The sequence below is a fragment of the Anomalospiza imberbis genome, chromosome 2 (genome assembly GCF_031753505.1).
Source record: "Anomalospiza imberbis isolate Cuckoo-Finch-1a 21T00152 chromosome 2, ASM3175350v1, whole genome shotgun sequence".
Lineage (NCBI taxonomy): Eukaryota > Metazoa > Chordata > Aves > Passeriformes > Viduidae > Anomalospiza > Anomalospiza imberbis.
The window spans coordinates 29,437,318-29,456,267 of record NC_089682.1 but is presented as its reverse complement, the minus strand read 5'-3'; positions in this window follow the sequence as shown (position 1 = coordinate 29,456,267).

Genomic DNA, 18,950 nt, shown 5'->3' with positions numbered 1-18,950 from the left:
GAAAGAGTACAGACTTGAATTAATTATAAGGAAGAAATTCTTTACTGTAAGGATGGTGCAACACTGGAGCAGGCTGCCCAGAAAAGTTGTGGTTGTTCCATCACTGAAAGTGTTCAAGACAAGCTGGATGGGGCTTGGAGCAGCCAGGTCCAGTGAAAGGTGTCCCATGCCCATGGCAGGTGATTTTGGAAGGAGATGATTTTTAAGGTCCCTTCCAACCAAAACCATACTATAATTCTGTGATTCTGTGCTTATTTCTCTGATTGGAATGGACTGGCTAAGAAATTTTCATAATATCTTTAGAGGAAAATGAACATTTTATTGTACTGGTCCCTATGTTTATTCTAAATGTGCTCCTCCATGACTCTCCTTGTGCAGTCAGGGTGGGTCATATCATCATATGGAAACTAGAGGACGTTTTATCCTTCATTACAATGTATTTAGATTTTCACCATTGGAGACTGATCTAACCTTTCACTTTTCAGCCCAAATGAAAAAAATCTTCTTTCACGTCTTTAACCTAACAGCAGTATGGTGTTTTCATTGTTTAGTATACAGGAAATAACAAGGGATTTGTAACAGAGCAGAGCAGGCAATAATAATTAAAAATAACTTATGTATACACTTGCAAATGCATGAAATGATTCTGCTTTATCTACTGTTTCATACTAGACATTTAACATTAGTATCCAGGCAACAGAAAGTTAATTCAAGAAAAACTTTACAGATCTCAAGATTCCTCCATCATGCTCAAAAGCAGATGGACTGCAAGTGTGTCATTCATTGTTTTTCACAAGCTACTTAATGCTTATCATTCTCCTTTCTTTGTTTCCAAAAGGTATTTTCCCCAGTCAGAGACCACAAAAAAAATATTTGGAAGCCTGATGTGTTCCCAAACACAGAATTTAGTGAAGAGGATGACTTGCAAATCCCTCCTAGATGTTAGTGGAGGGTGCAATCCACTCTGTGATTGTAACTACAGAGAGGTATTTGCATTAGCTTAACACTGAAAAAAACTGGTACAGAGGTACATTTGTGGATGCCACTAGGAAGTAATTAGTGTAAGTTTTAGCCTCAAGCTTTCTGAAAGCATGTGCAAATATATCAAGAGAAATTAAAATTAACCACCAAAAAAATCAAGGCAAATACTAAAAGTGCTGGAAAATGAGTGTATACCTTTAATTAAACATTTTTGCAGGCTTCCTCAGTTGAAGTGTATTATTTATTAATTTCTTTGTGCCCAATGTATGTATGAAGAATCACCCTATTGCTGTATATTGGCCTCTAGATGTATTGCAAAGTCAGATGATTTTGTCCAATCTGTAGATCCAACTACAATTTGTGGTTCAGGACATGGGAGAGAAAATAGACTTAGAAGTCTTGTTGTGGCACATGCAGATATAATTTCATTTTTGGCATAAAACAGTTATAAGGAACAGCATAAATGCTTGTCTCCTTGCAGTGTGTCCCTTTGCCTTATGGAAATTTGCTCTGTTTGAGCAGTGTTGTCTCCAGAAATACACATTCATCCCACAAAACTTTTAGGCCTTGTGTTTGACTAGTTTTCCTGGGTATTTCTTCTTTTTTTTTTCCTACTGACTCTCTTTTTAATCACTTTAATAGTATTTTTATAGCATGATGTGTCTGTGTTTGCTGACCTTTTACTGCATCAATCATTTTATATACACAATTGTGAATTACATATGGTATTGTACAACGTATATTTAATTTTCCTATAGGCACCATCAGCACCATAAGTCAAATTTACATTTCACAGCTGAAATTGCCATTCCCTTCATACAACCAATCTGATAAAATATCAGAAGAACAATTATATACTTTGTCCACAGAAAGAAATTCTGTGCATTTTCTAAAATTTTGGATAATGATGAGTTCAGGAATGCATAAGCAGTAAAACTCATTTTTTTCATAACGTTTTCCTCTGTAACTCCAGAAAATTAAGTGTAATAACAAAAATGAGCAAATGTTTGGAATTCCTTTGAGTTGCGATGATGCTATAACTAAACCTGCTGCCCCTTTGATGGGAACTCTTCATGTGGCTCAACTCAGCCTGGACCTCTTTGACTTCTGTATTTGGAACTTTTCAGATCATATTATCTGACATCCATACTACTTTAGCATGCCAAAGAGTTTCAGTATTATCTTTTTCAATCAGTCTGTCTGTCATACTTTGCATTTATATAACACCTTTGTCCAGCAAATGCAACCTGCTCTGCAAACTTTAATAAAGCTAGGTATCTCTTTTTTGAACAGAGGGGGAAAGTGAGAGAAATTATGGATGGGAATCATCTTGCCTAACTAAACTATAGCCACTTAAGCTTTGGAAAATCACCCTAGGCTCTCTTTAAAGTTGTAGGAAAGAATTCAGCCAGCATCTTTCATACACTGATTTTTGGATGAGACTAGTTATCCTATGAAGACTTTTTTTGTGGAAAGGAATAAAGTCTAGATGCCTTGCTGTACACTTCAAAATCTAAGCTAGAGAAGATGACTCCTATCCAAAATGACTTGTCCAAAGTCAGTGAAGCATACATGTGCACTGTTTGAATGAAACCAAGTTCTGAGAATATAAAACTTGAGCTCTGATTTTGGCAAAGAAGGAAGACAGAATGATTTAGAAGAAATATTTTTATAGTTAAGGCCTTTCTGCTATAACAAGAAAAATCTAAAAGGACTCTGTTCTTAATCATGGAAAAATAAATTTTTACAATCGTTGAAAATCTTTTGAGAGGAAAAGGATTTAAAAAAAATATTATAATTTTACTTGAAATTGTGAAGTATTATTTTTGATTTTTCTGCTTTTCTGAAACACAAAACGATATTCTATTCCTCCTTCCTCTTTTCTTATTCTTATGTACTTTTGTCTTTTCCAATTTCCTATCCTTACCTTTCTTTCCTAGTCCAAAAGTGAATATATGAATAAAAAATAATAAAACGACCCCAAAGAAAAAAAAAAGCCATAAAAGCAAGAAAAATATTTTTAAAAGTCACTTTTAAATTGAAGCTCATATATTGTTTTTCACTGTTTTGTTTTCTCCCCTTGCTTTAACTCTTATTCATGCTTTGCTTTCCTTGGAGATATTTACCTCAACTAGATCTTGTCTTGAAAATTACTTCCAAACTTTCCATTAATTTGCAACTTGTTTCAACGTCTCTGGAAGGAAGCCCTTTTGCTTCCCTTTTCTAGACACTAACATGGGACTGAAATAAAGATTCATTCAATCTCCTCTTGTTTGTGGCAGTGTGATTGTCCTCCACATCCAGCTTCTTCTAGGGTCACCCAAGGAGGAAAATGTTCACTTTTCTGTCAAAAGCTGTGAAAGCTTATACCTAGCAGTTAATTTTCATGATGGTGCAGAGCTTTTCAATTGTGTTTGCCTAAATATTTGCCAGAGCTACCAGACTAAGCAAGGCAGGACTGCCTTCCGAGCTCCCAAGGAATCTTTGGTATAAAAAAAGATATTAAAATTAAGATAGATGCCAAATGAGAAACAGGAGAAGCTGATGCACCATTTGGGGAAGGGAGGAAAAACTTTTAAAGTTTTTGATGAATAACAGTTTTTTTTGCATATCAGCTCTTACCTGAAGAAAGTGGCAGTGTTCAGCTTAGGGAATATGTGTGTTGTAGCTTTTAATCAAAATAGAAAAAATAAATTATATATAATATAAATAAATACAGTATAACATTTATGTTTTTGTAAAGAATGAGGAAAATTAGGGATAGAGGGTACCTCACAGTGCATTTTAAATTTCTCAACTGCAATTCAATGGGAAGGGAGGACACAGGTAGGTCACCTCCTGCCCCCAGCCCCTGGTTAGCATTAATTTATGTCACTGGCAGAAATTCCAGAAAGGGACGGTCTGGACATGGCAGGACACTGCCTTATTTCTGACATGCTTTTTCTTCAGCCTCAACAAATTGTTCCCACTCCTCTCCTGACAGATTTTAGGATGCAAATGGCATTGATACTATGTGTAAAACTCTTCAAGCCTTGAACAGCAAAGGCTTATCTGGGCAGCGAGGGCCCTCTCAATCACCATGTTCCTTAAGTAGCAGATTATTTCCTCAAGTAAGGCTTTCAAAGTGCTCTTGGAGCACTTTCCCAAAGTACCTTGATACTAAAAAAGTAAAATTATCCCAGGGAAAACCAGAATTTTTCCAGATATGAACTCAAAGAACTCGATATGAACTCCTTTCCTTTTTCATTTTTAGAAAATTCAGTAATATTTAGCTTTTTGCTAAATTTTAGCTTTTTAAAAATGCAAGGCCTCTGTTTTTCTCAAGCAAAGAAAATGCAGGAGAAATAATAGCTGAATGTGCATTGTAACTGCATACAATATAATATAATACACTCCAGTCATTAAAATTAAAGGAAAATGTTTTTTATTATTATTTTAAATAGTTTTATTCATGAAATGTTTATAATATATGAAACAAATAATTATGACTTTGACATTGTCTAATAAAGATGAAAAGGATGGAAATCCCTATGAATTTTTAATCTGAAAATAAAGAACATTAACAATACTTAACTATATCATCAAATATTTAAAATTACCTTCCATAATAAATTCTATTTGTATTTAATATATTTATTTTTTAGGTATCTATAACATTTTCATGAGTATGTACATAAAATATTATCAGCAGTTACAAGAGACATCTTGAATTAATGCATTCAACATCTTGATCAAAATTTCCATTTCTTTTATTTTTAAGATAAATCAACATTTATAAACTGTATAAAAATTATATTTTTCTCAGTATAGTTAGATACATAATTAATACTATTACTAGTACAAAAATTAAATTACGTTTGTTAGGCAAAAATGTCATGTAGGTCCAGATTTTCAGATCCCTTCCATTCAAAATGCTTGCATCTTTTCCATGTTTCTAATTAATGGAATATGCTTCTGACTTTGATGTTTATTTTCCATACAATGATCCTCCTGTCACCTGAGAATACCACTGTTGGGTCTTCTGCTAAAACAGCTAGAAACCAAAACACCCCTATTGGCCTTCAAACCTATTCCATCAACTGCTTCTAAGACAAACTACCTATTTAGTTTCAGTTGTTCCAAAATTAGTTGTTCAATCTTTCATGAAAATCAGGTTCCCTTAAGGTCATTAAAAAAATGGGTGTATAATTGATACAAATTTTGATAATTTTATAACTTAGAGATAATTTCACTAGATTGGATTAGAGAGCTGAGTACCACAATGGATGAATTTCTTTAGTCTCTGTAGCATGATTTCATGGGAACATGAAAAAATTGCATGACTGCTTTATTTCTTGTCTACTTATAATACGGAGTCCTCCTCACGATCTTTCACATCAAAAAGAAAAAAAGTCTAGTACTGGACAGGTGACAGTGATTTGACTTTCCAGACTACTGCATCTGTAAACATCTCACGATCTTCTACAGTGGTCTCTCTTATTTGTTGAGGATGTCAGAATAAACATCACATTAGACAGCCAAGGATGAAATCTCCTTTTACTACCACTGAATGTTGTGGTTATATTGTTCTCATCTACCAATAGGCAAATGTTACTGTCTATTTAATGTTATTTTTTCATTAAAATGAAAATGTAACTTTGAAAGTATAATAAAGCTATTCTGGGTGCATCACCTTTTTTGCTCTATTTATATATTTTAAATGTATTTAATTTAAAATAACTTCATCTTTCTAAATACATGTAAGCTAAAAATAGAGGAGATGGGAATTTTCTGAAATTAGGCTGGCACCGGGGTTTAGTGTAATAACACCTTATCTCCGAGAACTGGGTCAGAACACAGCTTAAATTATACAACTTTGATTGCTTTTAAGGCACCTGTTTTGTTGATCTTTCTCTGGTGTCACACAGAAGTCTCAGGCACAAATTGGTATCCTAAGGAAGAGGGACTGAACCAGCAAAAACCCCCCAGTTTCTGCTCCACACCAGCTTTTAAAAATACACTGCAGGGTTGCGTAATCTGTGCAGTTCAGCTCTGCTGTGTGTGTGCCCCAGCACAATTTCTAAGTGTGTTAATGGGGGCAGGCTCCTTGGAACAGGTACCTCATCTGACAGACTTGCATGAGAAATAGGAGCTCTGTCTAATCAACTCTCTGTCTAGTTTTAGGCAATACTATTTACTCTCTGACTTGCATGAGCATCCCTGATAATTTATTAATTAAAAAATGGAAAACATACCATTTGTGAACTTTAGAAAAAAGAAGTATATTAAAATATTGCTCTAGGCATGTTTTGCTGCGTGTAAATCTGATTTGTTGACATCCTATATAAGGTTCCAAACCAATGTACTTCAGCCCAATACTTTGCTGTCTTCCAGCATAATTAATTTCCAGTGATGTGTGTGCATCCAAACAAGAAGCAGAAAAGGATCAGAAGGAATGAGCTTGTCTGAGTGTATTCAGAGAGTATACATAAAAACCCATAAGCAGTAACATTATGCTTCCATACTACCAAAAGTTCATCAAGATTAGTAACTTCAGCAGAGCTTAATTAACAGCTAGGGAAAATGTAACCTGGGGTGAGGGGAAGGCAAACTGATTAACAAAAACTTTTTGTTTCTTAATTATGCTTTGTATTATTCTCTTTTAGATCATTCTCATCTACTGATGGGCAAACTGCATGTAGTTTAGCATTCACATTGTGTTCAGATAAGTCTCAGGCATACAGAAGCTTATTCCAGAACTACCCTAACATTCCTACTTGGGTAAGGCTGCAAACTTTGTATAAGAAAATTTAGTTTCCTGTAACTTTTTTGTTTTTTGTGTGGTTTGACAATTTAAGTACAGTTCTTTTCCCCTCTTTTCATGAGTCTTCTTCCATCTGAGTTAGATTCCAGGACCAAAGATGAAAAATTATAACTTTTTTGGTTTTTTTGTGGTTTGACAATTTAAGTACAGTTCTTTTCACCTCTTTTCATGAGTATTCTTCCATCTGAGTTAGATTCCAGGATCAAAGATGAAAAATCATAAAAATAGAAAAAAAGACATTTGAGATGTAAAAATGAGGGTGTTTCAATTGAAATTAAGGTAAGTACTCACAAAAGATTTAAGGTGACATAGCTTATTTAAACTATTTCAGGCTATTTTTCAGAGCTGACCTTCTGGCATCCTGCACCCCTGGGTGTGTAGCAGCACATGGTGAAATGCAGCCATGCGTGGAGGTGGCAGGTGTTCAGCTTTGCACTTCCTAGCCATGGTTGAAAGAAGAAGCCAGGCAGAGTGACTCGCCTGTGGTGAATAAATGGAGATGGTGATAATGCTCTTCCTTCCACAACAGGCCAAGATCTGAGCCAGCACTAGGTCACTGCAGCTTTATTTTGGGAACCATTAATTTGCTGGAGCATCCTCAGGTGACACTGAACAATGCAGTGACAACACCATGCGCAAGAGTGGCAGTTGCTGCTCCTCTTCCTGGCACCACCGGTTTAGTGAAATACTTGCAAAAGGATCTGTAAGGAAGGCGTGCTCTCCCCCTTCTTCCTCAAGTTGCATCAGGACAGGTTTAGACGGGATATTAGAAATAATTTCCTCATTTGTCCAGAGATGTCAAACACTGGAACAGGCTTCCCAGGGAAGTGGTGGAGTCACCATGCCTGGAGTTATTTAGAAGACCAGTAGCTGAGATGCTTAGGGACATGGCTTAGTCATGGATAAACAGTTGGACTTGAGGTCTGAGAAGGCTTTTCCAGACTAAATGATTTTATAAATCTATGATTTAATGGCTGCATTCTGATTATTTGTGTACCTTGTAGCTTTTGTTTGACAGTAACTTTGCAATCCATCCTATCTATACATATGTGCACTTCAACAAAGAAGTGTCCCCAATAATGGGGGGGAGAAAAGGGAGTTCACGAGTTTATCTCTCTCCCCCTTATCATGAATATCTCACAAAACAAAATATCTGCCAAAAACGAAGAGATTCCTGTCCCAGTCCTCCCAGGTATGATACTCTGAGACCTTGCTCCTGCAAAATACAAACTTTTCTGTGGAGGAGTGTCATGACACATTTTATTATCTTTTCCAAAGTCAATCCCAGCTGCCTTCTCTATGTACCTCCAAATGACAATAGAGAACAAAAAGAGCTCAGGACTGAAGCTGATTCACACTCAGCAGGTTCGAATAACTGTTAGCTACATGAAAAACAACAGCAACAACAACAAAACAGTAATAACAAAAAAAGACCAACCCAGGTTGTTCCTAGTCTGCTTTTGGAAAGGTGAAACCCTAAATTAACTGTGTAAATGTGGGGAATTAGTATTTGCTCATTTCAAGAAAGGAGGTGTGGTGGTGAGTCTGTGACAGCAGCATCTCTGGTTACATCTGGTTAATGCATGCAACTTGCATCAACTTTCATCTTGTACCCTGAAATCTGATAATCACTGAATAGAAAATAGTCTGATACTATGGCTGTGGGTTTGTTTTCATTAGATGTTTTTTTTTTTCAAATGGAAATAGCTCAAACTTTCTAAAAAGTCTGTTTATTTGCTTGTTTGTTGTTTTAAAATTAGAATTATATTTTTTAGACAAAAAAGGTACCTTTATGTATACTCAACTGCTTATCTAACTGAGGTAACCAATTAGGTTTTCCATCCAAGTAACCAAACTTCTGTCTGGGAGCTGGAGCTTCCTAGGAGAGCAATGGAAGCTGTCTTTGCTGTATCAACTTAATTAAATGTCGGCAATGCTTTCACAAGAGCAAGACCAGGATGGCAGCAGAGGCAGGGAGAGAATTCTGGATTAAAAAAAGTCTCCACAGTTAATTAATGGGATCTGCCAAAAGCACTGAGCGCTTAGCCTCTTGTCGCAGTACAGCTGTAGCTTCTGTGAATGAAGAACTAAGCAAAATAAGGGACTAACTAAACCAATATTTAAAATTTGTGAAAAGTGTATTAATTATATTCAAGAAAACCCTAACACAGTTCAGAACCCTGCCTGATGCCATTGTAGGCCTCTGAATAGAATGATCAAGGTCTCAGTTATTAACTTGCCTCTGCTGGGATGCTTTTAACCCAGGAAGACATACTTTTAGGATGACTTGTAAATTCCCTGGTGAGCCTGTAGGTGGGGATGGAAGGGAAAGACTCCCTATTAGAATTGCTAGAACTTTCCATGTTATGTGTATATATCTTAGCCTAGAGGAAGAAGGAGCAGTTCAAACAAACTCTTCTCTGACTAGTTTATTCCAGCATGTTTGTGTCCGAGATAAGATCATTATCTAACAGCTTGGAGTGAAGCTGAAGCTGTAGAGTTTTTTAAGAAAAAAGAGTTATAATTTAATGTAATCTATGTTTGTGAAATAGCTGTGATATATTTCTCAAACTCTGAGCCATAATGCAGAAAGGACACTTTCAGGCAAATTATTCAACAGGTCGGATAAAATGGCCATTTAACATTGCACTGCTTTGGGAGTGGCACTGTTTTAGAAGGAATTTTAGTGTACTGAGAAGTGCTTATTTTGAGATGAGAATAATTAAGCAGCTTGTTTAGGGCAGTCATGCATTTTCTGTCAAGCAAAGTTTTAAAATCAGCATTGAATATTTTTTCTTGAGAACAGGTTATAGGTCAAACAATTATACCCTTTGTGCCAGGAGTCTCTGATAAGAATGTTGAAAAAATGATGTAGTCTCTTTGTTTTTTTCCTTAAAATTCCCAAATAGATCAGGAGACAATGACGACTAAAGCTGAAAACTACAGCTAAGTGTCCCACAGGTACAATTGAGACCCTTTTGTAGTCTAAAACCAGAAAATATCATACTATCTGCATACTGAATGTAACTTTGAACTGTGTAGATCTCACCATTTTGTCAGTAAAGCAATGCTGGTTTTCACCTTGTAAAACACTTTCCTCTTGTCAGGAAACAGGGAGCAGCACAAAATGGATAAGCCAGCAGAGCAGGCTAGATTCCAGAAAAGTCATGATAGGTGTAACTGTGTCCATGTCTGCATTATTTTCTCACAGCTGTCCATATGACCTTGTGAGTCTCTCTGCATGAGAAGCATTGTGGCAGCCTTGACTGTGCCTCAAGAAAACCCTTTCAGTGAGACCTAGTACACGGGATGCAGAACAAAAAGAGAGATGGGCAAAAATATCATCTTCCATGTTCATGTCCTCCAGATTTTGGGACTTTTATATTCTGACTTCATGATGTATTTGTGATTATGTGTGTCACAGAAGTGATGGGAGATTGCACCAAACCCTAATCACACCAAACCTAGTATGATGATTTTGATTTTGATGGTTGCTTTTCTTCTTGTTTTCTTTTTCTGCAGGAATTTTTTTGCCCCTCAGGAGAAGAAAACATGGCCCTTGAACATGAAAACTAATGTTTTCTTAGTTTTAGTGGACATTTTTTTTGTTTTGGATTAGTACCCTGCTCTGTATGTACCACAATTGCAAGCTCTCATGCTCAGACCTGGCGCTAAAGCACTAAAGTTCTATACTTTTGAGTCTTTCATTTGGGATTTCCCTTCCAGGATTGAAGGGCTGCAAGTACTTAGTGCCCCCTGCTGTATTCTGGTCTCATACATTGATTTTCTTTGTGACCTTAGTGTCTGCTTTGACCTTTTGCCCTTTCATATGGGAACTTCTCTGCAGAAAGGGTTGTGATAAGAATGTGATTAGAAGGCAAGGCCAGTCACCCATTTTCTGGTTAAAGCTTCTTTTTTGGTGGCTTGCAGCTATATCTTGACTATTGGTTTGAATATATGAACATTGGAAGTGATGGTGAGTGTCCATAGGCAGATACCTGGATTACTGCTGGTTATGAATTGTTCCACTGAAATGATTGTGAGACAAAAATACTGCTTTTGACTTTAACAGTCATGAAAGAGAACATTATCTGGCACCCTTCATTTCAGTTAGTAGTGATCTAAAATACTGTAGGTGAAGTCTAGAGGATGCCTGGTATAGGTTTTTTGCTTGCTTCTACAGTTTAGAGAGCAGCACTATGGAACATCTATTTAAAAGAGAAGCTTACATTAATATATAAACAAATGCTGCACTGTGCTAAGCCACACCCACCCCTCAGACACTGTCAAATAGTTTGGAGGGGACTATTGGTTTTTTGGGGTTTTTTTGAAGAGCAATGCCTTTGTCTTTCCACATAAATCACCTGCAGAGAAATTAAGAAAAAGGAAGGAAAGAGAAAAAAAACTCTTAAACAAAGCAGCGTAAGCCCTATATTAGGCATCAGGCTGGCTAATTGCTGCTCCCTGCGATATATATATTTTGAGCAACCACCAGAAATATGAGGACTTAATAAGTAATGAGAAGAGAATTTATACAAAAAACAGACATAACAAGGCAAAGTTAATTCATCACAACTTTCACATAAGCCTTTGTTGGGCAGTTGGCCAGGCCCATCACATTATCTGTTTGACTCAGTGAGTCACTCCAGCTAATAGAATTTTGCCCCGTGTTTGTTGTTGCCATGGCAATGCAATATTATCAGGCATGTCATGTTCACAGATCAGTAGCAGCGGCGCTGCTGCAGACACACAACAGCTTTCAGCCTTTGACCATAAACAGGAATTCACTCCACAGTCAGTCTGTCAAAAAGGAAGTCGGCTGTGGTGAAGAAGCACTAGTGCCAGTACTACTAGCCTTTTCCTTTTTCCTTTGTGAGTGCATTGCCATTATCATTAAAATAACCTTGAGTCGTCATGAATTCATTCATTCACAAACATTGTCAAAGAAGGTGCAATAGTTCAAGAGAATCCAGAGGGTCAAAGAGAGGACTAGTTTTAAATCTGTGCCTATTGAACCTGGAAATGACATAGTCTGTTAGATATAATCTTATTCTTACCATAGCAAATCAAGCTGTGTTGACTGGCACCAATGTCCAAGTCAATTCAGCACCATGAAAGGTTACTAGGAGTAAAGAGGTCATATCCTTTGTGGTATTGCTTTGAGAAATAAACTTAGGCATGTGTGGGAATATTTTACAAAGAATAGCTTTTTCAGCAAAAGTGAAAAACAAATCCTGTCAGGAATCTATAGAGACTGCAGGTATTTTCTGACATAGCCATATTTAGTGTTTAAACCAAAGATATAATTGCAAAGCTTTTTCAATATTTTAAATGTTTAATTGAGTCATAAATATTCCACCAGATACTTTAATTGCTTTCAAATAAAAAAAAGGTTAAATATCTTTTTGAAACTGCATTTGAAGCTGAGAATGTACCCTGTCTTGGGGTTTATAAAGATTTTAATTTTCTTTCTAACAGACATCTCAAATAATAACATAGAATGCATGGGAAAGTGTGTATAGATAGATGCACTGAATTTGATTTTTTTGATAGATTATGCAAGATTTACCCCCTAATGTAACTTCTTTGATATCAGCTGAGTTGTTCTGATTTACCCTGCTTTGAAAGGAGAATTAAGATTCTTGGATTTAAAGTACAGGAGAGAATTTTTGAAAGGACATACTGTTTCTTAATGTCTCTGTTGAATGGAAAGACCTGTTTAAACATTTGTTGTCACATATGTCCCAAAATGTTGTTGACAAGCTATACTGGCATTGAGAGACCCTACACAAAGTTTAGGAATGCATTTGAAAATTATTATGAGCAATAAGGGGATGATTATGCTTTTCCTTCTGTGGCTTTAGAATGGTATAACTCTATGTGTCATTTTAAAGCAGTTGCTGCTGAAATGCCGGGGAAGTTGTTCCATTCTGGCAAGTGCTGTTCCACTTTACTGCAGCACTGATTCTTATGTTATGCAGCTGAGACCACCAAAGTGCTCATGTTTACTCTGGTCTAATCAAAACCAGTGTTTGGTGCCTATATTTAAAGTTGAACTTTGGGACCAGTCTTAGGCTATATTTGATGAATACAGAGCTGAAGTCCTGAGAAATAAAGCTTTTGCCCACAAGCCCTTTCCTGCTGAACAGAATGTTTCCTCTCAATGGAATGGATTTATGCTTGTTATGCATTGGCATGAATCTCCCTGTGCTCACACCATGGCACAGATTCTGCCGCCTGGATTTTCTTGAAGTCATAAAATAGGCTGTCTCTCCCATGTTTACCAGAGAAACACTAAAATCTATTGACTATGTGGGGTATGATCAAGAGAAGTACCAGTACTGGAGTTCATTAATAGCCATGCTATTAAATTAACTCTCCTCTCAAGCCTGAGACTTGAAACAGTTTCTGATGATCAGGAAGGAATTATGATAGAATTAAATGTTTTCTCTCAACTCCTGACATGAAGGGGCAGGCATAGCTTGATAAAGTCCCTGAGATTTGAAATAAAGTGAACTTTTAATCAAATTCTCTCTCCTTTAATAGCATTACTCTTTTTTTACCCCAGGGAAGTAAAGATCAGAATGAAATGCAAGGTGGAGACAATTTCCCCTAGTTTTGGGGAGGAAAAGTTTGGAAATCATGAAATGGGGCATGACCAGTAAACAGATCTCTGTGCATCTGCATAGATGTTTTTCAGTCAGTCTGAAGAATTCCCATATAAGACAGACAGGAAGAAAGGGAGGAGTAAGATACATCTGTATCTATTTTGACTATTTATAAAAGTGACAACATTAGACTTATGTTAGTTAAAAGCTATCTCTGTGAATTGCTGCAGCTCCTCTGCATGACCACCTTTTGATCAAATCCAGAACAACAACTGTCAGTCTGGCTTGAAAGGGCCCTGAACGTCCCATGCAGATTCTGTACTAAGTAGAATAGAGTGTTAAACAGTGAAATGTCATCCAATTCAATAGCATAATTAAACAGGTGCAGTTTTAGTGTGTTGAGAATGAACAAAATACACAGATTCTGCTCTAGCAGAAATTGTCGAATAAACTAGTTATGGTTTGGATCATTACATCTTGGAGCAATGGCTGTTCAGTTTACCCCAAGGGTCAGCAGATTTCTGCCATTCAGTGGCAATCTGCATTACAGCTAATCATTCCAAACTGGCAAAGAAAAATAAGTCATTGATGTTTTAAAAATGTGTTTTTAACACATAACTTTTTTAAAGACAGTGTGATCTACGTATGAATGAAAAATTCCACTCTGCTAGTTTGCTTCTATTGCAAAGAAATACACATTTTCATGGAATTTGGCTCTACTGTAAACACCTTTAATTTTATTTCTTTCACCTGAATGTCACTTCATATTATTAGTCCCATATTTTCAAAGAAAAAGAATTTTTTAAACTTTTTTTCTATTTGATTCTAACAAAAAAGGGCCTTTCTGAAAAAGTAAGTTTAGAAGTTCCACAAAGGAGGTGCACCTATTTCATGAAGGAAATTCTTACATTTTGTGAATAAAGACTTAGTGAAAAATATATGTGGTATCCTATGGATGTTAGAATTTACAATTGTGTCATCCCGGTAGTGTGACGTATATTAAACATAATTACAGCTATGTGCTTTTATTACTAGGCAAATCTGGCAGAAGCTTTTAGGTACATGCAGGCACTGAATAATGACATTCCAAAGTCATCTGCAATGGTTCATAAGTTTGTCACGTTCATGACAAAAGATGTTGACTCTGAGGAAAGGAAAATATTCAGCAAGCACTGAGAAGTTTTTAAGCAGATCTACTTATACATAAACACTCCTATCCAGCACCTCTCCTTCCCTTTAGTCTTATCCTTGAAAGAGAAGTTTCTTGGAATTCCCTTGAAAATAAGAATTATAAAACATTTAAGTTTTGCAGCATCAAATGAACTTTTCCAAATAGCTTGGGTAACAAAAGGAAAATGAGCTGAAAAAGTGGCTTTTCAGAAAATGCTAAGTTGGAGTTTGCAGCTAATCTCAATATTAATCTTTTGTATAATTTTTGGAAACATTTGAATATGAAGAGCCTTCTAGAACTGAAAAGGAAAAAAATATTATTTATTTAAAGGCTTTTCCCTGAGGCTTGATGCTTTATGCATTTGAATTCTGACAGTAAGGTCATCTCTTAATAAGAAACCTAAATTTATGAAGGAAAAGAAAACTTCTTGAGACACTTCCAAGAAATGCAGAAAAATTCAGATCCAATGTCTAATGAGTACCTGGCTAAGTACAAAAAGTCACATCTTTGTCTTACTTAAGTAAAATACTGGTACACTTATCTGATTAACTGTTACTTGGAAACATTTTCCCTGTATGTATTTTATCAGAGGTCAGTAAGAAAGTGTCCTGAAAGGTGTAAATAGTGGAACCTTATGTTAAACTCCTACTTCATAAGTCATATTATGTGGAGTTATTCAGATGTTTAAAATATGGTATGACAGAAAATGATATATTTGTGATCTAGACTTCAAGGATCTTGACTGAAGTCAAAATGGTTATCACACTAAGTGAAATCACAGTCTTTTTGAAAATTATGGTGAAGTTCCCATTAGCTCTAGTGATCCCACAGTTTTCAGCATTTTAACCTTGAGAACTAAGGTAATGTCTTCCCCACCTCTAATCACACGTGTGAAGTTCCTTGTTTTTCTGGACTTGGTGTTCTTATGTTGAGAATAAATACTGTAAACCACCAAGAAATGGCAGTGGTAAATATTAGGGGGGAAAAAGCATGCATGGAAAATTATTGGAAGCAAAGGATTTGAGAGAGAACACAGGATCCAAAATCTCTGGCAAAAAGGTGCATGAGAAAAGAATTTTGAAATTTAAAAGGAGAGGTGTCACAAAAACAGTAGAGAGAAGATTGAACCCTGGAAGAAGGAAAGGGGCTTTAAACAACCCTTGAAAGCAGATAGGGATGGATGGATGGATGGATGGATGGATGGATGGATGGATAGGAGGTAGTTGAGCATTCAGTTCTCATGCTTTGTGTAGGCTAAGCATTTAAAAATTCTACCACTTTAGCAGGTAAAGCTATTGCACAGTGATAGTAAAGTTTATATTCAACTGTTCTGAGCAGCTTTTTAACATTCACAGTGGCACATCTAAACAAATCATCGCACTTTTAATGAAAATCACTGTGATGTCGATCTGTGCTTTGTTTCAAATGTTCTTGTTAGTTCTTCAATCAATGTACAAGGCAACATTTTCAAGTACGTTAAAATGATGCTGTTTACCACTGCTATGATAATGATGGCTCTGTAATGCCTAACAAATATTTATCCAGTTTATCTAAATTGGCCGTCACAGTGACATTTCTAAAAATGTTTGTCGCAATTTTATTAATAGGGCCCCGTATTGTATGCCATTTCCTTCACTTTTCCTTTAAGCCTAAACTGGGGCCCAACTATTCCTCAAGTTAACCTGAGGTATTTTTTTTTTAGGGTTACGTGTATGTGTTGTCATTGAACTGTTTAACCTCATTTTATATCAGAATTTCACAAGAAGACACAGCTGATTCTATAGAAATAATGAACTGCAAGCTTCACAGGACATGTAATACTCAATTATAACAGCAGCACAGAAGAGTTCATACTGATCAACCAAATAATTAGTACTTTCACTTTATTCGCACTGAATTGAAAGTAAGAGAGATTTTCGGTATCAGCCATGAGACACTAGAAGTGGAAGGAAGAAGACATATGGACAACATCTTCATAAATCATAGCATTTTCACCTCCACAAAATACTCTTGTTTTAACCCACACATTTTGTGCCTAATTTATCTGCTCTTGAGGAATATATTGGGGAAATTAGTGAGGTCTGAGGTCTAACAGAATGATCTATTTTTAACAGAATTTCTTTTTCCCCTCAATTGCTCTGTTTTGTAGTATCCTTCATTCCAGTGTCTGTAGAAAACAGTCTATTATGAAAAGAAACAAAACTGTATTTACAAAGTCATCAAGTGCTATATCAGTTAAGTCAACACAATTATGGTTATAACATGGTGAACTGCCAGAGAAAAGTAGTCAACTTATTTACTACTAAATTTGTTGATTCAGTGAATGCTGGAGCCGTTCATTAATTGTTCAGCATAATATTTGTTGTGTACTCTGGAATATGTCTGAGAGAAGGGAAAGACAGGAAAGAAATAACGAAGCAGAATATAACTGCTTCTCCAAAACATTTTAATCCTAAATAGTTTTTTCACTGGAAATCAGGTACAGGTGAAAGTTGTGTATTTTACATGATTTGCCTACAAAGAAATGATTCTTCATGATTTTATCTGAGGTCAAATGTTCTTCTATATATTTTATTATTCATTCTATATCTTACCTTTCAAAACCTCTATGATTAATCTATCAATAATAATCTCAGATTAGATGTTCTGTCCTTGATTCTGATTTCACGTGGGTTGTTCCATGACTATGACCTGTCCTCAGCTGAGTCAGCACTCCCCTGCCACATGCACTTTACAATTGTATCTCTAGACCATTTTCCAGATGCTCATTTTAGCCCAAGAGTGATAGCAGGGCTGCAGTCTGAGGTGGGTGAGCTTACTGCGGCACTGTTTCGCCAGTACCTCTTGGTAATCAGAGGCAGCAGTTTATCATGCTCTGTCTGATCTGAGTCACTGTTTTCATGCAAAAAGCAGTACCCTCAAGTAGAGCCTGACTCCCCAGCAGCTTAGTCTAGGCTGCTACTCTGGCCAAGAAATCAGAGACCATGCATTCCTTTCCTATTCCTACAAGTTGGATGGTCCCCTTACCAAAGAGGTGTTTAGAACAATACTTACACACCAAGCTGATTTTGTCTGTTTCGAAACATTCATAAATTCTCTGAACTTTATTTTGTAAAATATCCCTGAGTGTAATTTACTGTACATTGATTTTAATAAGCATTCTCTACAGACCAATATGTATAATGTTGGAAATGCTATAATACAATTTTCCTCCACTGAAATGCTGCACAAAATTGTGCATTTTATACTGACATGTGCCACATCAATAATACAGTTTTATATCTTATTTGTAGCTATTGATCTCAACAACATAATGAAAAATTGATTGCAATGAAGTGCACTATTTCTTAAGTGTAAATTTCAATGTCAAATTATTTTTATCTATGCTTCCCAATTATAGATGAAACTTATACATTTATATATGTTTGCTTTTACAAAACTCTGGATCAGTAAATTATATATGACAAGATTCTACTAGCTCAATAGAAACCTTGTTGCTCTCACTAAAATATGATTCCAAAATTAAATACACTAGTTCCCTTCCTTCATTATAGAAAGAATTAAAGTTTCTGTATGTGGTATCACCTTCCTTGGCAATTTAAAAATTTGAAATAGGGTCCTAAATCTTAAGGGGATATGGGCAAACAAAGTATTTTGTTGTGTGGGAAAAAACTGAAATTCATGCTCTCACTCTGAAACCTACATGGCAAAGTAAAAAAAAAACCTGCATATTCTTTTGTTATCTCTTGAGACCTTATTATTTTTGAAGAAAATGTTTGTGTTTGGGAAAAACCTTATGTTATTAGAACTGGCAAAAAATGTGAATGGCTTCCATACTGGGCAAAGGGAAGGCACTGGATTCTATTTTCTGAACTATAAAGACACTGTAACTCTATTTCTGCACCTCCTTCCTACCCCTTTGGGAAGATCAGACTGAGAAATTCAGACTATTCTTCTACCAAGTCACAAGCAATTTTTCAGAGAAAAATCCTTACTCATTCTTATTTTGGGGACTGGGGCACTTGGTGCAAAATTACTTCTTCTTATAGAACTGCTTAGAAAAATAGCAAAATCATTGCTGAATCAATTAAAAACACTAGATATTTCATAATCAACCAGAGAGACAGGTGTCCATCTAAGCCAATCTGCCTGGTTTCTTCCACTTGGTGAGCCATATTCTGAGATAGTAAAACTCATGTCTTCCTAAGGTGATGAGATTCAATCACCTTTCAAAGTGTCTGTCTCTTTGCATTGATGACACAGGCAGCAAAGAAGATTTACTCCAGATTACTATAGCCTTCTGGGGCTATAGTGTTAGTTTGCAATGATGCCACAACATTTTTCAGCCACTATAACATAAGTTCAGTTATCTTGCTGGCATGAAGGT